The sequence below is a fragment of the Taeniopygia guttata genome, chromosome 20 (assembly GCF_048771995.1).
Source record: "Taeniopygia guttata chromosome 20, bTaeGut7.mat, whole genome shotgun sequence".
NCBI classification, from domain to species: Eukaryota; Metazoa; Chordata; class Aves; order Passeriformes; family Estrildidae; genus Taeniopygia; species Taeniopygia guttata.
In genome coordinates this window covers 11,176,561-11,196,581 of record NC_133045.1, presented here as the reverse complement: position 1 = coordinate 11,196,581, position 20,021 = coordinate 11,176,561, and the positions used below count along the sequence as shown (strand labels likewise).

General features: G+C 42.6%; 1 protein-coding gene across 4 annotated transcripts in view; it reads left to right on the top strand.

Annotated features, from left to right (window-relative positions):
- Window positions 1–20,021, top strand: part of CDH4 (cadherin 4) — a 415,526-nt gene that overhangs the window by 212,349 nt on the left and 183,156 nt on the right. The gene's annotated exons all lie outside the window — the stretch shown is intronic.

Here is a 20,021-nt window from a genome sequence, read left to right as displayed (position 1 = left end):
ATTAGGATGGAATCACCCACGTATTTCAGAGACGAATCATTTCTTGTGACCTTTAGCAATCTGAACCCACCTAATTACCTTGTTCCAGTTTACTGGGCTTCCCTTGCATCTCTCTGGCCAGGATCCTTCCTTCCCTGAACTTCTAAAATCCCAAGCAAGTAACCTGGATGAAAGTTAGCAGTGCTGAGATACAGAATTCCACCGACAGCAAAGTGCTGACACATGTGCAAAGATGTGTAGATAAGCTGAGTGTTGTGAGTGTTTGAGAAACAACCATCATGCAAAAATAAAAAGAAAAAATGCCCATCTGGCTAAGGCTATCAAAGGGCTTGGCCTCAGATTTGCTGAGAGTAAAGAAGATTGCCACTTGCTTGAGCAGACTGTGGAGCAGCCATAGGCTTTTCAGTGGGTTTTTTTAGACTCACTAGACCAGCAACACGAAGTGAGAGAAGAAAGTCTAAAAGAGAAAGTATTAGAACAGAAGGAAATGAAATGCGGCTAAAGAAAATTGATTCTGTTTCATCAAATACTTTTTGAAGTTATGAAGTTGCGGTATTTATCTCAGAAGTACTTATTTTCTGCATGGATTTCAGAGCTATAAAAATATACATTCTCCTTTGTCAACATTTTTTCCTAAAAAAAACTCAGTTTAGATAGCTGGACATGTACTAATCCCTTTTTATTCTACAAAAGAAGGAATGAGAAGGAAAGAAAACAAAATTATTTGATTCCTTATGAACTCAAACAATTTCTTTAAATGTATTTTATGCCAAATATGCATTCTGAGCTGGGCAGCTTTTGGAATTATTCATATGGACTTCAGAAGCCCAAGCATTCAAGCCACACAAAGGACAAGAAACATGATAAATCATGTTTAGTTGCAGTGTTTGGTATAATTCCTTTCATAATTTTCACTCGGATTGTCCTTTGTATAAAGGGTTGCAGCCTGAGCAGGGTTAGAAACTTGGGTAGCTTGGGGTTGAGGTTTGCCTGGAACAAACAGGGACATGAGGGTACATTCCAGTTCAGAATTCTGCCTCTCCCTCTCCTGCTGGCATTTCTCATATGCTGTAGCAAAGAGTTCATTGCCACCAGATGTCACTGACACTAAGAATTTAGTGAGCATCTTCGACAGGAAATATGGCATTGAAGTGGCTGTGAAGCATTCACAGCTTCCAGATACCACACTTGGTAAATAAAAGCTTGAAGCTGCTTGGAACTGAGTTGATCTGCAGTTCCTAGGGTCAGGATGAATTCCCCACTTTTCCCACTGTTTTCCCCCATCTTCCTCTGTCCCAGCTAGGGAGCAGCATGCTAGGAGAAATTCCAGGTTTGATCTCAGGCAGCAACTCCCAGCACCCCATTCCCAGTTCAGTTTAGTCAGCAACTGGTTTTTGCCAGATCCTCAGTCTGTTAGATGGCAGTGACAATAATTATTTGTTTCCCAGGCATGGTGAAATGTTTAATTGCCTGAAATTGTAGTCTTGAGATGAAAATACTTGGAAACAAAAGTGTTGTTACGATACTGAATTGCTGTTAAAACAGCTTTCCCCATCATTAATATATTCACCATATTCTGGAAGGAAATTAATATGAAACACAACAGAAATTACAAATAATGCCAAACATTCTAGATAGTGGAGCGGTGCTGTGTTCAGTGCTAGATTTGTGGTGAGTCATAGCAGAAAATAAGGAAGTAGCTGCTCTAGTTGGAGCACAGCAGATTTAGGGAGGGATAAATGTCCCAGCCTTCTGTGCTGAGGGTCCCCATTGCCTCTGGCTAAACCCTCATAGCTGCTGGCGTGGGCTAGTGGAGATGTTTTGAAACTGTTTTTCAGTCAGCAGGATTGTGGAATTTCACTCCCAGAAAAGGAACGGAAATGTCTTGTGTGATTGCACGTCTGAAAAATTTCAACTGGAAATGTTTAAATATTTCCTCTGTAAGGTTTTATTTTAATGAAGTCAAAAAGGTTTTGTGGCAGCTTTGTCACACATTTATTCTTCAGGTTCTTTCAGAATTTTTCTAGCCAGCTTTACCTGTTGTGGTAGTTTGTAGCTGAATCTCCTCTGTAACATGTAGTGATGGCAGCCATTAAACAGTTAATTGGAAACTATATGTGCCACTTGCAGCAAACTACAACTTTTTGATTGGAATTTGGGATGTGTCAGAAGAAAGCCTTCCTTGTGAGTTAAATTTCGCAGAGGAAACTCTAACACTTATAAATGTGTCTGCCAAGTAAAAGAAGAGTGAGTCAAAAACATAAGACAGGATCAAGTGCAGCTTGATGAAACATTCCCCAGCATCCAGAGAATGCTCCAGCATCCCTGCCTGCAGGGTTCTTCCTCTCAAAGGCACTACCAGGAGTCTTGTATGGTCTTCACAGACATTCTTCCTCTAGAGCCAAACCTTCAGCACACCCTGGGTTTATCAAGGTGTGGTGGGTCAGGTGAAACGTGCAGAATCCCACTGAAGATGCAGCCACGTCTCCCTGTGATTGCCAGCTGGCCCGTGTTGAGGAATGTCCCTAATTCCCGTAATAGTGTGGCTATTTCATGGTACTTTAAAGTGAGAACTCTCGGGTGGCTGGCCACATAAGCAGCTTTCACATAAACACTTCAGTTCTGCTCCACCACAAATGGCTTAGTGCTGATAACCCGCTCGAACACGGCACAGAGCTCGGTGTTTGTGTGGCACAATTAAATTGCCTCAGGCACGTTAGACCCACCTGGTGTGCACATCCCATACAGGTGCCTTTCTAAAGAACTCCTCAGTCATCTCCTGGTGCTTTGTCCTCTCTATTTAATCATCTGTTTAGGTAGGAACACAACTACACACCACGAGCAAAGCGCTGAGGGCATTTATTTAAGCTCTGCTTTCTTGTAAGGTGTGTGTGCAAATTTGCAGTTGGAGGTCACTGTGTGCAAATGGCAATCTGATGCCCAGAACAGTTGTTCTGGCACAAACATGCTGAGCCTATGTGAACATCTGTCATTAAATTTGTATATCACTCAAATTCCTGCTTGGTTGTTTGACCTTTGTAAGATGGAGTGCGTGAAGATTTAATATAGAGGTCTGAGGCTTGGACTGATTTTGCTTAAATGACATTTTATACAAGTTTCTTACTACTGTCTCTAGGGCTAAGTCAAGTTTGTTCCAAACTGCAGATCCAGACATTCTATGGACTTAGTAAGGAGGAACCTCAGGAGGCAGCTGTGCTGTGAGGTCTCACTCACTCTGTACCACTCACAGGTTGGTCTGAGCCTCTTGGACATTGCAGAACGCACAAGTATTGTCATTAGGTGATAAGGAGACATGGATTTAGCAAATGCTTTCTGCCACTTAAAGTGTTCTTTTGAATCGATGTGGTTGTGTCTATTGGTACTCCTGAAACATTTTTCTTCTTTCCCTGTGATCCCAGCCAGCTGATAAGCACGGCAAAGCTCCGTCCTGAAGAGCCTGGCTGAGCAGGCGATCACCTTCACACCTTGTGTGCCTTCTTGCTCAAGCTCATGGTGAGCAAAGGCTTTGGGGGCTTGCTGGCTCAATAGCAAATTCCCCACAGTGGGATTCCTAAGGGAGCTGTGGTTTTGGTGTCCTTTTGGTGACACTTTTACTCGTGCACCTTTGACACCTTTGGCAGCCCAATGATTCCTCATGCCAGATGGTTTTGGGACCTGGAAATTAGGAAGGGAAGAAGGGAGTGAAAGTGGAGCTCTTTCCAAGACTTGAAAATGGTTTTGCTTAAGGTAGAGCTGCAACACAGCTACAGGGCTTGAGCTGTCAGTCAGCTGGCACAGGGGGACAGGACATTTTTGCTGGAAGGCCTGCTGTCCGTGGTTTATTCCCAATATCCTGTATGTGCTGTAGGGCACAGCTCACAGGCGCTGCCAGAGCTTCTCCTCAGCCAGATTTCCCCAAAGCAGATGGGTTGTGAAGGGTACATGTGTTAAGGTATTGGCAGAGGGGAGTTCACATCAGGCTGTGAGAGGTTGTGGCTGAATGTTGTTGCTGGGAGAGGTCCCCTAGTACAGTGTACGTGGCTTAGAGTGCTACATTCATATGAAATCATGGCTTAGATATTTTTGCATGTTAATAAGTGCAAAGAGCCAAATGTAGAGCAAAATTTGCTTAATCATGAGGAAAAAAAGCATGGGCGTCAGTGAGAGTGGGATGCTGCTGTTCCACAAGCACAAATGGAGACTGAGGAGCATTTCAGGGTAAGTTCTTTGATTCATTCATGCTTCTCTGAGAATGAATCACAGAGCTTCTCTCTGCATCTCTCCTGCATGATCTCAGGTAGACTAGGAGTTGGTGCAGCCACTTTCCTACCAGCCTGATTTGACATTAGGAGATTTTGAGGCTTCAGCAGGCTTTGCTGTGGTTGATCATTGCAGGTTTATGTGACTGTGTAGTGTGGTGGTTGATTAGCAGGCATGCCAGGATTTAACCAGCATAGCTACCTAGAATAGTGATATTTGCAGAGTAAAAAAATTAATGAGGCTGAAAAAAGCGGCATTCAATTATTTTATTATGGGTGTCACTTACAGTATAAATCTGTCTTGAGAGTGGTTGGTCTCTTTGAGAGTTTGGTTTCTTCTTTGACTTTTTATTCCTGCTGGAATTAAGCTGGAGGACTGGATGATTTCATCCAAAACATGGGTTTGGCTTTATTATGAAGTGCAGCTTTTCAGCTATTTACTGTATTGCACTATGAAGCTGGATTCTCTTATATGGGCACCAGTATAAGCATAAAGTAGTTTAGCAGTAATAACAAATTGGAGGAAGTGATTGATAGTCCCTTGTCAAAATAAATTTCATATCATACATTTTCTGCCCAGGGAGGCTGGGGGGGAGGCAGAGTACTATTCTGTTTCATTTTATTGTTTTCCTGTTGCTGTTGGCAAATGCCTCACCTACTGGCTGCTTCTGCTGTATTAGGTTGCAGAGGGAGAAAAATAAATAGTGAATCTTTAAAAAACCCAATCTTTTATTAATAGGGAAGGGATTAAAAACAAGCAAAAATCCATATTTTCATTAAATGTTTCATGAAGTGTCCTTGTTTTGTGGAAGCATTTTTAAAATATTTGTCAGAGAACCAGGTTCTTGCAGACTGAACTACTCCTGTTAAACACCAAAATATTCAAGCATGGGGGGGAAGAGGAGTTGTAAAATCACCCCATGTGTGCATTTCTTGAGGCAGTTCAAAAGTGTTGTTTCAAAATGAGAGGATTAGTTGTGTTTGCTGTGAGACAGGGCTGTGTCCTGAGGCTGGTGACCAGCCACAGGTGCCACCAGAGCAGGGGGACGTGGGGTGGCACAACCCTTCCCCAGCTGGTGCCCGCTGGCGCTCTGCAGCAACACAAAACCCACTGGGAGGAAGGAGATTTTCTGTGAGGAGAAACAACGTACCTAAAGCAAACAAACGGAGCTGAAGGCGCTGCAGGAGCGGATTTTGGAGCGCTCCCTTTGCTGGCTGGGGAATACAGCGGGAACATCGCTGCGTGCGGGAGCCGGGCGCGTCCCCTTCAGGATTTACCACCCGACTTCTCAGTTCTTTAAAGGCAAGATTAATGAGCACTTTATCCAGCGCATATGAGCTGCCTATCAAGAATATTTTCAACAGTGCACCAGTGATACACTGCAGATAGTGCTGACAGAAGCTAAAGTGAAATGTCATACTTTGAGATCTGACGCCGTGTGCAGTTGGAAGAGGGCCTGTACTGCCTTCAGAGACTGACAGCTAAATCCTTCATTCTTTCAGCTTCCAACATATGGCATGAAGTAGGGTGTGAAAGATAAATTTCTCTGGATAGGTGCAGAAAATATGTGCAACATTTTTACTGGTTGGCTGCATAGAAAGATCAAAACAGACGTGTTTTCCGAGAGCAGGAATTTCAGGCTTTGAAACTGTGCCTCCAGATTGCCCATATTAATGATGGGTACCTGCCTGGAGGAATTAATGGAATTCTCCATAAGCCTGGCGGAGACTGCCAGGGAGAAAATGGGTCAGTGAGGCCATGAGGGTTCCCTGTCAGTCCTCAGCTGCCTTGTGCCATATTTACTGTTAAAACACAGAGTTGGGAGAAAGTTCCAAATATGACTCAACTTTTCTTTACATCACTGGAAGGTGTCCATGCAGCCACACTGTCTGTATAAGCATCCCCTGTATAGCTGTGTGTGCCTTTCATAGATTCCCAGTTATTTCAGGATATTGGGATGGGATTGACTATGAATCAAAGCACTCAGTCTTCATCATTTATTACCCTGATACAACCCTGACAGAAATTTGGTATATGCTTAGTATTATGTTGCTTAAAGACTTCATCCTTACAGCTGAAGCAAATTGCTTCACATAGGTGGGTTTTTTAGCCAAACAAAAGATAAAATATTAATCTTGATAAACTCAAAGTAAACAGATGTTCTCTGATGCCAATATTGCTAAAAACTACATTCATAACTGTATATTTTAGGATCAATGCAATTTATTCTCTCAGGAGATCTGTGCTATTGTAAGTTTAGAGGCAAAGTCACCAGGCAGACATGGAAACCAGTACATAAATATGCAATTAAAACCTAGAGAACATGAAACTGTAGAAGTTAGGAATGGGGAAAAAAAAACACTTTTATATTGTCATTTTATAAGAACTAAGGAGGGGAAAAAATGATATACTGATAAAATATATCCTCTTTTTCAAGGTTCTTCCCTTACCCATCTCTCCCTGCCCATCTGCAGTCTGGTCTCTTAATTTTGTGCTCAGTAGGACAGGACTGACCTTTTGCTCTACCTTCAAGCCATCCCCCAGGTAACAGTTCCCTTCACCCAGTGCTGTGCACTGTGAGAGTGGGACAAATGATATTGTTTGTTTCTGGCACAGAGTTTAAGGAAAATTCTCTGACACAGAAAGTCAAGTCTTTATTTTAACTCCTCAAATTGTTACCCAGAACAAGTTAAATATGTAATGTTCCCTTTTTACCTGCAAATTGGTGACAGAAGCACCCGATGGGAAAATTCACAATAGGAAATGCAAATGTGAAAGGCCTCATTTCAGTGAGTGTGGAAATCAGATGTCTCTGGAAGTAGGATTGGTGTTTAAAATATCACATTCTGAAAGTATGGCCAGAAGATTCTACATTTCACAGAACATTTGAAGATTATTGTATTTATACCTACATTTTGCATGTGCTCATTGCAGTACATAAGAGTGAGGTATTTGGATTTTAATGTGAAATGTGAAATGTGGTCATCTGGGACACACTTTGGCCTGCTCAGTCCTTTCCCTGTTAACTGACTGACTACTCCTTGCTTCCACAAAGGTTACTCAGGCTGCAAGCAGAGGAGCACATGGCCCAGCCAAAGAAATTAGAGGAACAAGAGAATATGGAGAAGCTTAGATTCAGAAAATGTATAGAGCATTCAAAACCTGATGTCCTCCTGCACTAATACATATTTTAATGACAAAAATCTTGCTCCCCACATTAGTAGTTGTGCCATGGATAGTGATAAGGTTGGAAAGAGGCAGGAAGTTAACTTGCTTTCATTGCAGGTTGAAGATTCATTCTGCTTTTCTTCTGGGCTCACACATTCCCAGCAATTGAGGGAAGAGCTTGAATGGTGAATATTCCATCTAACTGTTTACATTTTAAAATAATCTTCAGATTTATTAAGGTGGCATCTCTGCAGGATGAAATCTAATTCAGAGGCTAACAGCTAATAGCAATAATTTATACACAGAGATTGTTTCTAACGCGGGCAATCCTCAATCATTCCCCAAATGCTTTTCTTCTTGGTCTTGTAGCACTGCTTGTACAAAAAGATAGATTATCTATCAACAGAGAGACTGCTATAAATTGCCAGCTTTAGGGCCAAATGTGTCCTTTCCTCTCCTCCCCTCTGTGAGAGCAGCTCTGCCCTGGGGCTGTGGTACCTATGGATCCTAAGGATCACAGCCTGTGCTTTAGGCAAGCATCCTTTTCCCAGGTGTGGAGACAGGACTGACCCAGGAAGTGCAGCCTCTGCAGGGATTTTTGGAACCCCAGACCTATGGTAACTCTGCTCCTGGAGGGAGCCAGAGAATGGAGATGGTACAATTTACTGGAATGTTAATCGGGAGGCATGCCAGTGAAATCTGTGAATGTGCTATTATTTAAAACACCACTGAAATTAGACTCCAGCTGCATTTATGGATACATGCCCTGGCTATTTGCTGGAATAACCCAAAGGCACAGGCACCTTTGAGTGAATTCCTCTTTTTATTCCTCCTTTTTGCTTAAAACCCATCTCATTTACATGTAGTTGATTGATATTATTTCTCTGCTTAGCACATTATGAGCAAATGAAACTGCTTTGCAAAGTTGCCAGTGAGTTCCAGCCGAGCCTGGCCGCCCGCCTGCCAGAGCCAGCTGTAATTCCACCTTGGCAGCCACCATCAAAGGGGACTCTCCCAGCACCAGCTTCAGCCCCTGCTGATCCAGCCTGGCTCACACTGGGCAGATAAAGTAGGAAAATGTTTTATCCCCATACCAGTTTTTTGCAACCTGATCCCTACCTTAATGTTTGGTTGAACAAATCATGTGTAAGCCACATTAACATCCTCTAGCCACTTCTTACCTGTGATAAAACCTTCCTATCTTTCAGCCTACATCCCATCTGTTTGGAAATGGTTTAACTTAGAACTTTTTGCTTGTGGGGAGAAAAAAAAAAAAAAAACCAAAAAACCACAACAAACCAAAAACCAGAGCAGCCCCATAATGTTTCTTAAAAACCTTTTATGATGTGCCTACACCTTACTCTGTGATCCACTCTCATTTTGATTCTTTTTTAAATTGTGGTCAGGAGAAGGAGTAGAAAATCAATATTGGATAAAAGTGAATTACAGCCTGATCCTGGTGTCCTCTAACAGTAATAAATAAATGCCAGTATTTTTTGTGTGGCAGAAAGGGTGTGGTGGTGGCAAATCTGGAGTCATACTTTTATAGGGAAGTTTGCAGGCAACAGGGGAGGTGGGAATCTGATAAAATTCATCAGGCATCTGTGGAGCCAGCACCAGATTAGCTCCATTCTCCTGGTCACGGCTCCAAGCATCTGGCAAACTGGAGAAACTGGAGTGCTTCTCCAAAAGAGAATGGGATGATGTGCTTGCAAGGTTGTTACCCTGCCTAGGAAGTGGGATAAGCAGCATTTCATTCACTTTTCTTACTCAGCTGTAACTTCAAGAACTAATGTAACCAATAATTAAAACTAGAATTTTCAAAAGATGTTAAGCCAATTAGACTCAAAATACAATGGAAAGTCAAGGTGAGTTAGGCTTCTAATTCCCTTAGGGGCTAATTTCCAACAAAGTCTAAGAGATTATGTTAAGCCTATTAATGCAATGTGAAATTATAAATGTTTTATAAAAAATTATCTTGTGTAGCTATCAGTTTACTTCAACTCAGCAGTGCAGATCCTTTTCAGTAAGGGGGAAAGATGGGCAGAAGAAAGGAACAGAATTGGTCTGTCTGTCAGACCTGTTTGGCAGCAGAGGAGATTCAGTCATCTTCCTTTGGAAGACAGAGGTCTTGTGTGGAAGAAGTTTATGATGGCTGTTATGGCTCAAAGTAATTTATAGTTTTTCAGTCCTGGGTTGTTCTGGGGCTTGAGAGCATCTCAGCCTACGTGAGATGGCACCAGCATCACTTTGTTATACAGTATTCTGTCTTTCTAAAATGCATGGGGTTTTTTATTTAAATACAGAACTCTGAAATCATCCCTCTGTATTTTCTCACAGCACAGAGTACTGCATTTGAGCATAATCACTTTTTATGTCAAAGCTTCAATTACATGATTTACTCTTCTAAAATTAAATATGCAAGTACCAACAATAATAAAAAGTGTTCTGCTTAATTCTAAAATTATTTCAGCTACCAAACAGATTAGTGTCTTCTTTCTTCAAATTTGGGAAATATTTTGCATAGAGCAGCTAAGGGTGAAGAACATCATCTGCAATTTCATTCCTAAATTGTCTGTTGTGTCCATGTGTATTTAAACATCTGTGACTTTAGACTTAAAATGATGCATAATTGTGCATTAATTAGAGGTACTAATGCATTTATTCCAACACATGGATGCAGACATGGGCTGCATATGCAGCAAGTCTTGCATTGTTGTAGCTCTGGGTGTTGATTTTTTTATCAGTATCTGCTTTGCAGACACTGATGAGCTGAATTCCTCTTTGATAGGGAAGCAGGGAGTGGAGCACAGGGTGAGATCTGCACTGCAGCATCCCTGCTGTCTCCTCATCACTCAGGCAACTTCTTTGTGCAGCGTGGGTGCATATGGCAAGGTGGATTTACTTTGCAAAATCTCTCCCTCAAAAAAAGAGGGTTGGGGATTTGGGGGAAGCTGGTGGTACTTCCCAAAGGTCCTGTGGCTGGAAATGTTGTGTTTTGGTTCTGCAGACTTCAGGGAGCCTGCTGCAGGTGCACAGCCTGGCTGCCTGGAAGGGCTCTGTGCAAGCTCTTCACCTGGATGAAATTGCAGGATTAAGGGCTTTTGTTTGTAATTCTCTGTGATGGGAAAAGTAAAGATGAGAATTTAATGAATCTGGATATAGATTATATGAGAGGTGTAGACACCACAATCCCTACCCTGAGTTGGCTGGAAAAAACAGCTTCATCAAGTGCTTATGACTGCTTTCCATTTCTGTTTTTTGCTTTTTAACTTTGTAGACATTCCGATTTTGCAGTTATTTATTCCATTGTACACAAAACTCTGAGTGGATTTGTGCTGCTGAAATTAAACAGGGAAACAAAACAACCGTGGGTAATTAGGCACATTTCATGTATCTGTGTACGCATCTTAAAACAACAGAAACTGTCTATATTTGCACTGGAGCCTCGGATTTGATGGCATTCACTAAATCTAATTACAGGCTACAGGAATTTGCAAAAGTCCCTGAATGTTTATGTAGAGTTTACTATTTTTCCCCACAGTACTTTGATGGATTTTACAATTAATCTTCAGATTCATTTGATTGGAATTTAGAATTCTTGGGTTGCATCTGTTGCTGGTTGTGTGGTGTGGGTTTACCCTACACCACTTAGTGTAGGGTGTTCTTTGCATGCTATTGTACATAAGGTTTTTCTTACATACCAATAATATTGCTCATATAAGTTTCAAATGAGAATAGAATCAAAGAAATGGAGCTTTCTGAAGTCCCAGAAGACTTTAAGTACTGCAGGCGTTGTTGAGATGCTGAAGATAACAAGAGAACAAAAAAATCCAATTAAAATAGCATTTCTTTTCAGCCTCCTCTCTTACCTGTTTTCTGTGAAATATGCAATCTTGTTAATTTTATACTACATCGTCAGGACCCATAAAATCAGAGTCACTTCAGGTTTTGGCATGGCTTTTAGTACAGAGGAAGTTTTTTCTGGAAAACTATTATCTTTATATTTGCTCTCAGCACCCACTTTGTCAGCCACTGCTGGCTGGTGTTGCTGACTCTAGAGCTCCTTCTGGAAGGAAAAATTGGAGAAGAATAAAATATGCTCCGAGGCAAATAAGCGTGGAAATTCCTCTGGCTTCTGCTGTTCTGGCAAAGGCAGGACAGAGGTTGATGGGGGAGCTGGACCTGTCTCTGTCCTGGTTTGTTGTGCTCAGTTCTTCCCAAGCAGCAGCAAATTCCATGGTCTGGTGCCACTGCCAGGAGCTGGAGGGATCTGTGCTTCAGCTGAGCATCCTCCAGCCCCAGGGACACCTCTCCAATCCCACCTCTGCCTCCCACACAAGTGCATTTTCTTCTTGTTTTTGGATCTGGCAGCATCCCTTTACTGATTTCTCACAAAGACCTGTCCCACTGGCTCCTGGCAGATAAAGTTTTTCCCCACTCCTTTCCCTGCCTCCAGCTGCATCCCTGGTGCTGGGGGAGCAGCGAGTGGTCAGGGGAGGTCGCAGCGTGCTCTGATGGAAATTTCTGAGCATCACAGACTTCAGAGCACAGATTCCCCACAGGCCCAGTGAGCCACCAGGGCTGTTCCCAGGGACTGCCTTTGCTGCTGGCACTGGTGACTCCTGCAATGACCTCCTGCATTTGAACACGGTGCAGAAAGGCACTTGTGAGTGTCTGTCTAAAGCCTGGCAGCACATGACAGACTGCACTTAGCAGGAACAGCAGGCTCTGAGTGCCCTTTGAGACACTGCAAAGGGATACTCTGACACCTTCTCCATCAGCCACGGGAAGTCGCTTGGGAGGTGCTTTTGTATCACTGCAGGGAGTACAAGGAGCTGCAGAATAAAAAGTGGGTTTAATCAGACTTACTTAGTGATATCCTCTCACCTCACCCTCCTGATTGTATCTTCGCAGCGAGGAGTTAGTTAATTTTAATGACAAAAATGGAGAATCTCCTTATTGAAATTTAAATTAGGTTAATGACTAGTGATATGGCTAAAGGGTATAATTTACAAAACACAAATCCCTAATGCAAAAGTGTGTGTTCAGTATCACATATGGAAATCCCTCAATTTTGATTTGACTGTAAAGGCAAAAATAAAAGACAAAATCTCGTTAGCATTTCCAAGACTGAAACGCAGCCCACTTGAGAATGTGTCTCCCTCTTGCAAAGGGGAGCCTGCCTCTGAGCAAGCTGAGCTCCTGCCAGAACACTCCCCCCCCTTTTCCTTCACAGGATAATATCTGGATTGTGAGAAGGGTTCAGCCTCCATTTCCAAAGGCACCCGGAGTTGGCTGTTCAGTTGTAGCCTTCTGATAGCTAAAGCCAGATTTTTAAGGATGGAGCCGCCTTTGAACTACCTGGTGAAGTTACCAGGTTTAGGGCAAGGTTTGAGTCACTGGGGGATAACCAGACACCATCTGTCTGTGTGTGTTGTAACGGGAATGGAGCATCTCTCATACCATGACCCTAGGGGTTTTTTAACCCATGTTTCAGCAGGAATTGCTGAGATGCTGGTTTCTCTTGGCAATCTGGCCCAGTGTGTTTGCACTGGGCTTTGACAGCATTGCTTGGTACCAGGAGATACTAGAAAACGTGATACATCCTTGTTATGCTGGCAGTGTCCAGCTTTAATCACAGAGCAGGGTCATTGTACTCTGCCAAGCTCATCTTAGTGCAGTTGGTACCCCCCAAAATTTTAGGAATGAGTGGAGCAGTGAAGGAACAATGAATCACTGGCCTCAGCATCCCTTTCTCTTCTGCTTGCAGTCACCCACTGTACCCTAAATGTGTTTCCTCTCTCTCCTCACCTCCCAGCTGTCTGTGCATTCCAAGTTACACTTCTGAGTAGACAGCAGTGACATGAAGGATGTGGAGGCGAGGGAGGGAAGTTGGGGCACTCAGGGCTGTGGGGATGCTGTGAGTAGGAGCTTCTCTGACTGATGGAGTAACAGCATCACGAGGCACGAGACTTCACACGCAGTGCTTTTGAGGAGTATGTGAATTTCTCTTCCCTTGGCACTTGAAATAACACAGAACTGAAGGCTGTGTCTGTGCTATCCTGGTCAGCTGGTGTGTGGAGCTGCTCAGACTGGTACTAATGGGCACCAGGGTGCTGAAAGGAACATCAATTTCCCATTAGAACCAAATGTTTCCTGTGTCTCTACAAGCTGTGGTGTGCATGAAGTAAAAACCTCTGACGTTTATGAGGTTCTTTACAACATGGGAGCAAACATTTACTTTTAGTGCCTTAATTTCATATGGGCATTTTGCTTGCCTGGTGCATTCAGTGACATCCATGAAGAACAGGAATGACATTAAAGCATGGCACTGAATTGCTGGTAATTTGTAGAACAGAACTCATTCTTTTCTTATCATTTCCCATTTTGTGAACATGACTTTGTGAATTGATTTGACTTCAGAGTGCACTTAGGAGATAGTGTTGCATACAGGCTCTTCCAAGTCGTCTCAGAGTACAGCCATGCTGCTTTCTATCCAGCAGAAGTCTGGAAAAAACATTTTTAAATAAATTAACTAGGAGATGCTGCAGCTTAAATGAGTGAAACAGTAAAAGTAAAGGCAGGTACTCTCAAATCTTCAGCAAATAATTGCTGTATAAATAAATGGCATCAGAGGAGTGAAAATTGGAGGTATTTCAGAAATAGAAAGAGAAATGGCTCAGTTGAAGGAAACAAGGTTTAAAAGTCGAAACAGCACCGGGTCCTTGGACTGAGAGCACAGACTGACTTTGTCACCCATGCCCCTAGGAAGGCTACAAAATGGATGAGAAAGAGTTGGTGTTGTACGATGGTCTAATCACACTTTTAATCAGAGCCATCTGTACTAGGTAAATTGCTGAAAGTTTTAAAGACAGTAGGTGGGTCAGTATAGCAGTAGCTGAAATCAGAAAGTACAAATCAGAAAAATACCCTATAAAGTTCAGGATGTTTCTTTTAAATTAGTTACACCACATGATTTTGTTGGGAGTGGAGACTACTCAATTAAAAAATGCTTTCAACTGCTGCTATCTCTTCCCTCACTCGCCTGTCCTGGTGTCAAGTCACATATGAGTAGAGAGAGGGGTTTTACAGGTATTAAAACACATAACAGATAAGAGAGTAAGGACTCTGCTTCTGTGTATTTGCAGCTACAGGTTTCCATGCTAGGATTACAAGGTGAGCACAGGATGTGTTTTGTATTTTAATCTTCTCTAGTGTCAGGCTGTTTGGGGGACAGCCTGGATCTTGCACTGTACCTTGGGGTCTGCTACCAGCATGTACGTAATGATGAACCATTAAAGAATAAACAAAACATACAATGTGTTGACTTGCTGCTCAGGTCTGTTTTGGAGCTGTGTGTACAAAATGCTGTTGGGAAAAGTCCCAGGTTTCCCTGGCAGCTGGGAGGCTGAAAGCTGGCTGCCTTTTTACCTGTGGGAGTAATACAAGAGCAGTCCATGAGTGGAAGGGCACAAGAAATGGCAGAGGCAGCACTGAGGCATTCCAGCTCTCAGCACTCCATGGAACCAGCACTTGCCCACTGAACAATTTTCGCTTTCACTCCATATGAAGTGAAACCCATTGATAGAAGAGTACAGGCCTCAGAGAGAGGAGCTGGATGGCACATGGAGGATATTTCACACCAGACATGAGAATAAACTCAGGGAAGCAGCTTCTTCTGAGCATTTCTGGTCCTGGTGTCCAGCAAATACCTGTGTAATGTGGGCTCCACCCTCAGCCCTCCTGGCTAGGTTTCCTCTTTCTTACCCAGTGCTGTTTAACCTGCTTTTCATTCTGTGTGCAAATGACCCTTTTGCAGCAATAATGACAAATCTCTCCCCGTGCTGTGGGAGTGCTGTGAAAACAAGCAAGGACAGCCTGCAAGATCAGCCTGCTAGTCACTTCCCATTTTTATGGAAGCTGAGGGATACAAGTTCTGCACCCTCAGCATGTTTAAATGCCTCCAGGGGATGTTGTACAAAATCAGGTGAAATCCAGTGCTGGATGCTGATCATTTTTCCTGCTTTCCCTCTAAGGTACTCACCTCTGTTGGCTGTTGGATGCTGAGGGCATCCATTCCCAGGCTGCTGCAGTCCCTGCTGCCAGAGAGCCTGGGCATGCAGCACTGCACAAAGGACAGAGCTCAGCTCACCACGAAATTTGGATTAGGAAGACCTGGGAAGTGTGACTCTGTCAGATGTAACACTGAGGGGAACAATTCCTACTGCCATCACTTGTGAGTGAGCTGTGAGACTCCATCATGCACCAACACTCGTTAGCAGGGCTGAAAACTGGGTAAAATTGATGTTTTAGCTAAGTATGTTCCAACATACTTCAAAATCTTAAGAATTAATCAGTGAATTGTCAGAGAGCTTCAGACTTATTACTTTTTAATAGCATTTTTTATTACTTGCTAATTATAAGGTGAAAAAGGTGTGAGGCACAGCTAGTATTATAGTTCCTTAAGTAAATTGGAGCAGAAGGTCACAATAAATTGAAAAGTTATTAAGTATGTACTTTGCTGAAGACATAATGCTTATCATTATAAAACACAGGAATACAGAGACACTGGGTTTTTTTAATGTCCACAGATGGCACAAGCTAATTATTCTCATTTGTATAGCACCTTACACCTCTGTAGATTTTTTTCAGAATGTTGAAAAACAGATGATCACGTCTGTTTTTGTAGCTGTGTGAGAGTTTTTCATTAACAAGATCAGGCAGGACCATCTGTGTGTTCTAGTAAAAAGTTTACCACCAACAGTGAATTCAAAACTTTCAAACAATGGATGAATTCATAATTTGTCATGTGTAGATACAGAGCCTTGGCTGACAGCCCGTGCAGCTTAGGCATAGGTTCCTAAATGCATTTCTTAGGGAGAAAATGCCAGTCGTGTTCTGCTTTGCATTATTGACCAAAGGAGGTTTCTAGGTTTGTGCTTTTATGTCAGTGCAGGCACTCTACTGCTGCACCCACAGGCACCTCATTCAGCATTGTCAGCAGAGAGGAATGACCAAAAGGATGCTGCTGGAGCATCTTTCCCTCCCCTCTGTACACAGAAATGTGAGAAGTAGCCAGGAAATGTAAGGGAGGGTGCAGAGGTAGGTTTTACATGGATTGTGTGATTTCTGCTCTCCTGCAGAGCCCAGCAGGACGGGCAGCTCCACACCCACGCTGCAGTGCACAGTGTCACTCCAGCCTCGAGATAAAACTGATGGAACACGTCAGTGTGGGATACAGCTGATGATGGAATACAATGGAGTAAGGAACTGTCTGCTCTCTGTGACTCTGAGTGCTGCACTTTCACACTTCCCACGCAATTTCACTCTGCCTCTGCCTTCTTACAGCGCCTGGCTGCCTGTCCCAGTTCTCCTCCCTTGGGGTCAGTGCTTGGAGGCAGCCTCATAACTGCATGCAGGGCCTTGTGCAGTGCAGATCCCAGCTGCTCTCCATTCCACGCCAGGGCAGCTGCCCCAAAAGTGTGGCAAATGCCCTAAAAGCAAGGCACTGGTGAGGCAAACCCCTTGCATCCCTGGTCCAGAGTTCTTCTGCCAAAGGGATAGTTCTGTGGGGCACAGCCAGGCTGGGGAGATGGAGCTCGACACGGGAAGTTGTTTGCAAAGGACAAAAAACATTGAAAACAGATGGGGGAAGAGATGTCTGGGTATTTTAATTTTATTTTGTCACTTTTAATTTCTGTTGGACACAGCCTGGAGCGTCGAATGGGTGCTTGACAAGTAGTTGGGAGCTCAGTGATTTCTAACCCTGAGCACTATCAGCTTTGCCAGTGCAGTCTCTGGCTCGTGTGCCTCCCATGTGAAGTTGTCAGCGCTCACTGAGGTTGTGAGGCTCGTTAGCTGTGGATGGATATCGCTCGTTAGAGGTAAAAATGCATCTTGTCTTTCCAAGGGAAACATTAACAATTCCACTCTGCAAATTAAGGGGTTCATTTAAGTCTCTTCCAACATTCCCATGAAAAATTGTGGCTGGTACACGTGTCCTCAGCCAGGCCTGTTTTCACTGGAGTGCACCAATCAGAGAGGGCTCCATCTCGGAGTGTGGTTCTTTTAATGAGACATTGCCTTTGTGCCAGACATAATTCATGTGCTTGGGAGCCTGCTCAGGTGGGATTTTCAAAATTCAGTGCTTGGGCTAATTTCAGGTTTAGTTTTACTGAGAAAGTTAAAACCTACCCCAGCTGAAGTGGGGAGCTGCTGACATCCCCACAGCCGGTGTGAGAAGCAGCATCTGATGCTGCTTGTGTTGTTCTGCAGATTGTCAGCTGCTTTTTCTTGGATGAACCATTAAACTTTTCCCTTTTTCAGGTTCCTAATTTTGCAGAGAATGAATGGTGATGCTTTTGTATCACAGAAGAACTTTTCTGAGTTGTAATTAATGACTGACATGTTTGGATGTTCGGGGAGGAAATCTCCCCTTGAATTATTGCTTTGTGAGATTATTGTTTTTAGAATGGCATGTGAAAAATTCCTTCAAATATATTTCATCTTCTCTTGATATCTTTCATCTTCCTTGTTCTTATGTCCAAAATGTAATTATAAAACGTTCCCTTAGGAAATAAAAATTTTAAGTGGACTCTTTCAAGCCATACTTGAAATTTGGGAAGGAGGGGTAGGGGCTGCAATTGTTGCTTCTTTTATTTCTTGATTTGTGCTGCAGTGCTATTGAGCAGCTGCAGTTATAGACACCAGAGAAGTAGGAGCTGTACAAAATAAAGATTTTAAATATAGCAGATTGTAATACATTTTGCTACTTCAACACCCAACACCAAAACAAAGATGAAATTATTCATTTTTTGGCTTGCTTCTGTTTTTAAAAAATAAAACCTCTAAAAATAATAACCAAAACATTTAAGTGCATTATTCTCCAAGCATGGAGGCTACAAGAGCTCATTTTCAGATTCTCCCATATTTGAAATAAAAAAAACAACAGAACTTCAGGATATAATAATGCTTCCTATATCTTGAGATTTTTAGATCCATATACAAAAGGTGCTTTGCTACACATTTTTGTCTTGCCCTGTGTCTGCATTTTTAATGATAGGTGTGCTTCCAGCTAGCACTCAGCTTCCTGCTTTCTCATTAAAAGCAAACGCCAAGGACAGACCAAGGGTTATGGAGAGAAGATGTGTCACAGGAAGAAAAGAAACTGAGAGAAACCCATCCCAGTTTGACACTTCTCTGTTACAGCCTCAAAGGTGTTTTTAGCCAAATTATCATTCCTGCAGTTATAAAAAAGCATAATTGAGAATTATTTTGCAGACTGTGGTCTTTGGTATTTTAAATTAATTGAAGAAAAGCTGTTTATCTGTGCTTGTACCCTCAGTGGAAAAAAGACCTCTAAACAAGGTTATTTCTAAACAAGGTTCCCAGGCTCATAGTTGTGCTGTAAATGATCAATAGCCATGTAATGAGTGAGCTCTGTGCCTCCACAAGCGCTGAGAACATTGCTATGGGTGGGATGGCTTTAACTCAGTATTGTGGGATGATAAACTACCTTTTAATAGAACATTAACATTAATCTAAACAAGATTAGTGGAGCAAAGCATTGCACAAATAAGCTTGCTCAATTAAAACAGATGGTCTTCCATGCTGAATCCCATTATGTTCCTGAAGCCTCCCTTGCATTCCCCCACGCTCGGGCGTGCGCTCCCTCCTTGCCGTGGCACCGAGTGTGGCACATACAAATGTGCTCAGCCTTGTGCCACAGCACTCCTTCCATCATTTACTGCGAGAGCTCCTCAGGATTTCATATTTATCAAATGATTTCTGAATGATTAACACAAGATCTTTACATTTTCTTCTAATTACATGTCTGTCATTAATCTTCACTATTTCTTTTGCCCCGAGCATTTTAGAGAAGGTGGAGAGTGATAGGATTCAGCAATTAGGATCGGCTGGAAGCGTGATTAAGGCTGTCTAAAACCAGAGGAGAAGAAAAAAATCTAAGACTGCAGCAACACTAATGTGTAGTGTTAGCTAAAATTAATGATCAAACATTGCATCTTAGCGTCTTAATATTGTCTCAAGCAAAATGGCTTTACATTTGGAAGTAACACACATTCACAATCTAATCACTGGTTTTTCACCCAGACAAGATTTTACTGTTCATTAATAGAAGAATCAGAGTTTTGTTGCTCCAATAATTATTTTTTTTTCCAGGGCAGAAGCCCAGCAAAGTCATCACATGTTTTAGGAGGCCTTAAGCTTTTCAAATTTTTTTTTAATTCATTGCTTTAAAGAAATCTCTTAAGGAGTAATTCATCTGTGGAGCAAACCTTTCCGTTCTAACCAGCTAAATTAAAAGGTGGCGTAAACAGGCATGATTTGACCTTGTGTGCCCACACCCTGCCTTGCTGCTAAGACAGAAGAGAGTGTTTTAGTAGTCTAGCTAGAGCTAAGCAGAATAAATCACGAAATACTGTGTAGTTTCAGTGTAAAGGTTTGGAGCAAGCAGGATGTAACAAGAGTTACCTCTTTGTCCTTTGCTTACCCTAGAGTATTTTTTGTAGACTTGATCATCCTTTGGCCTTCATTTGCCAGATGAACAGTGCCAGAAAAACAGCCTAAAT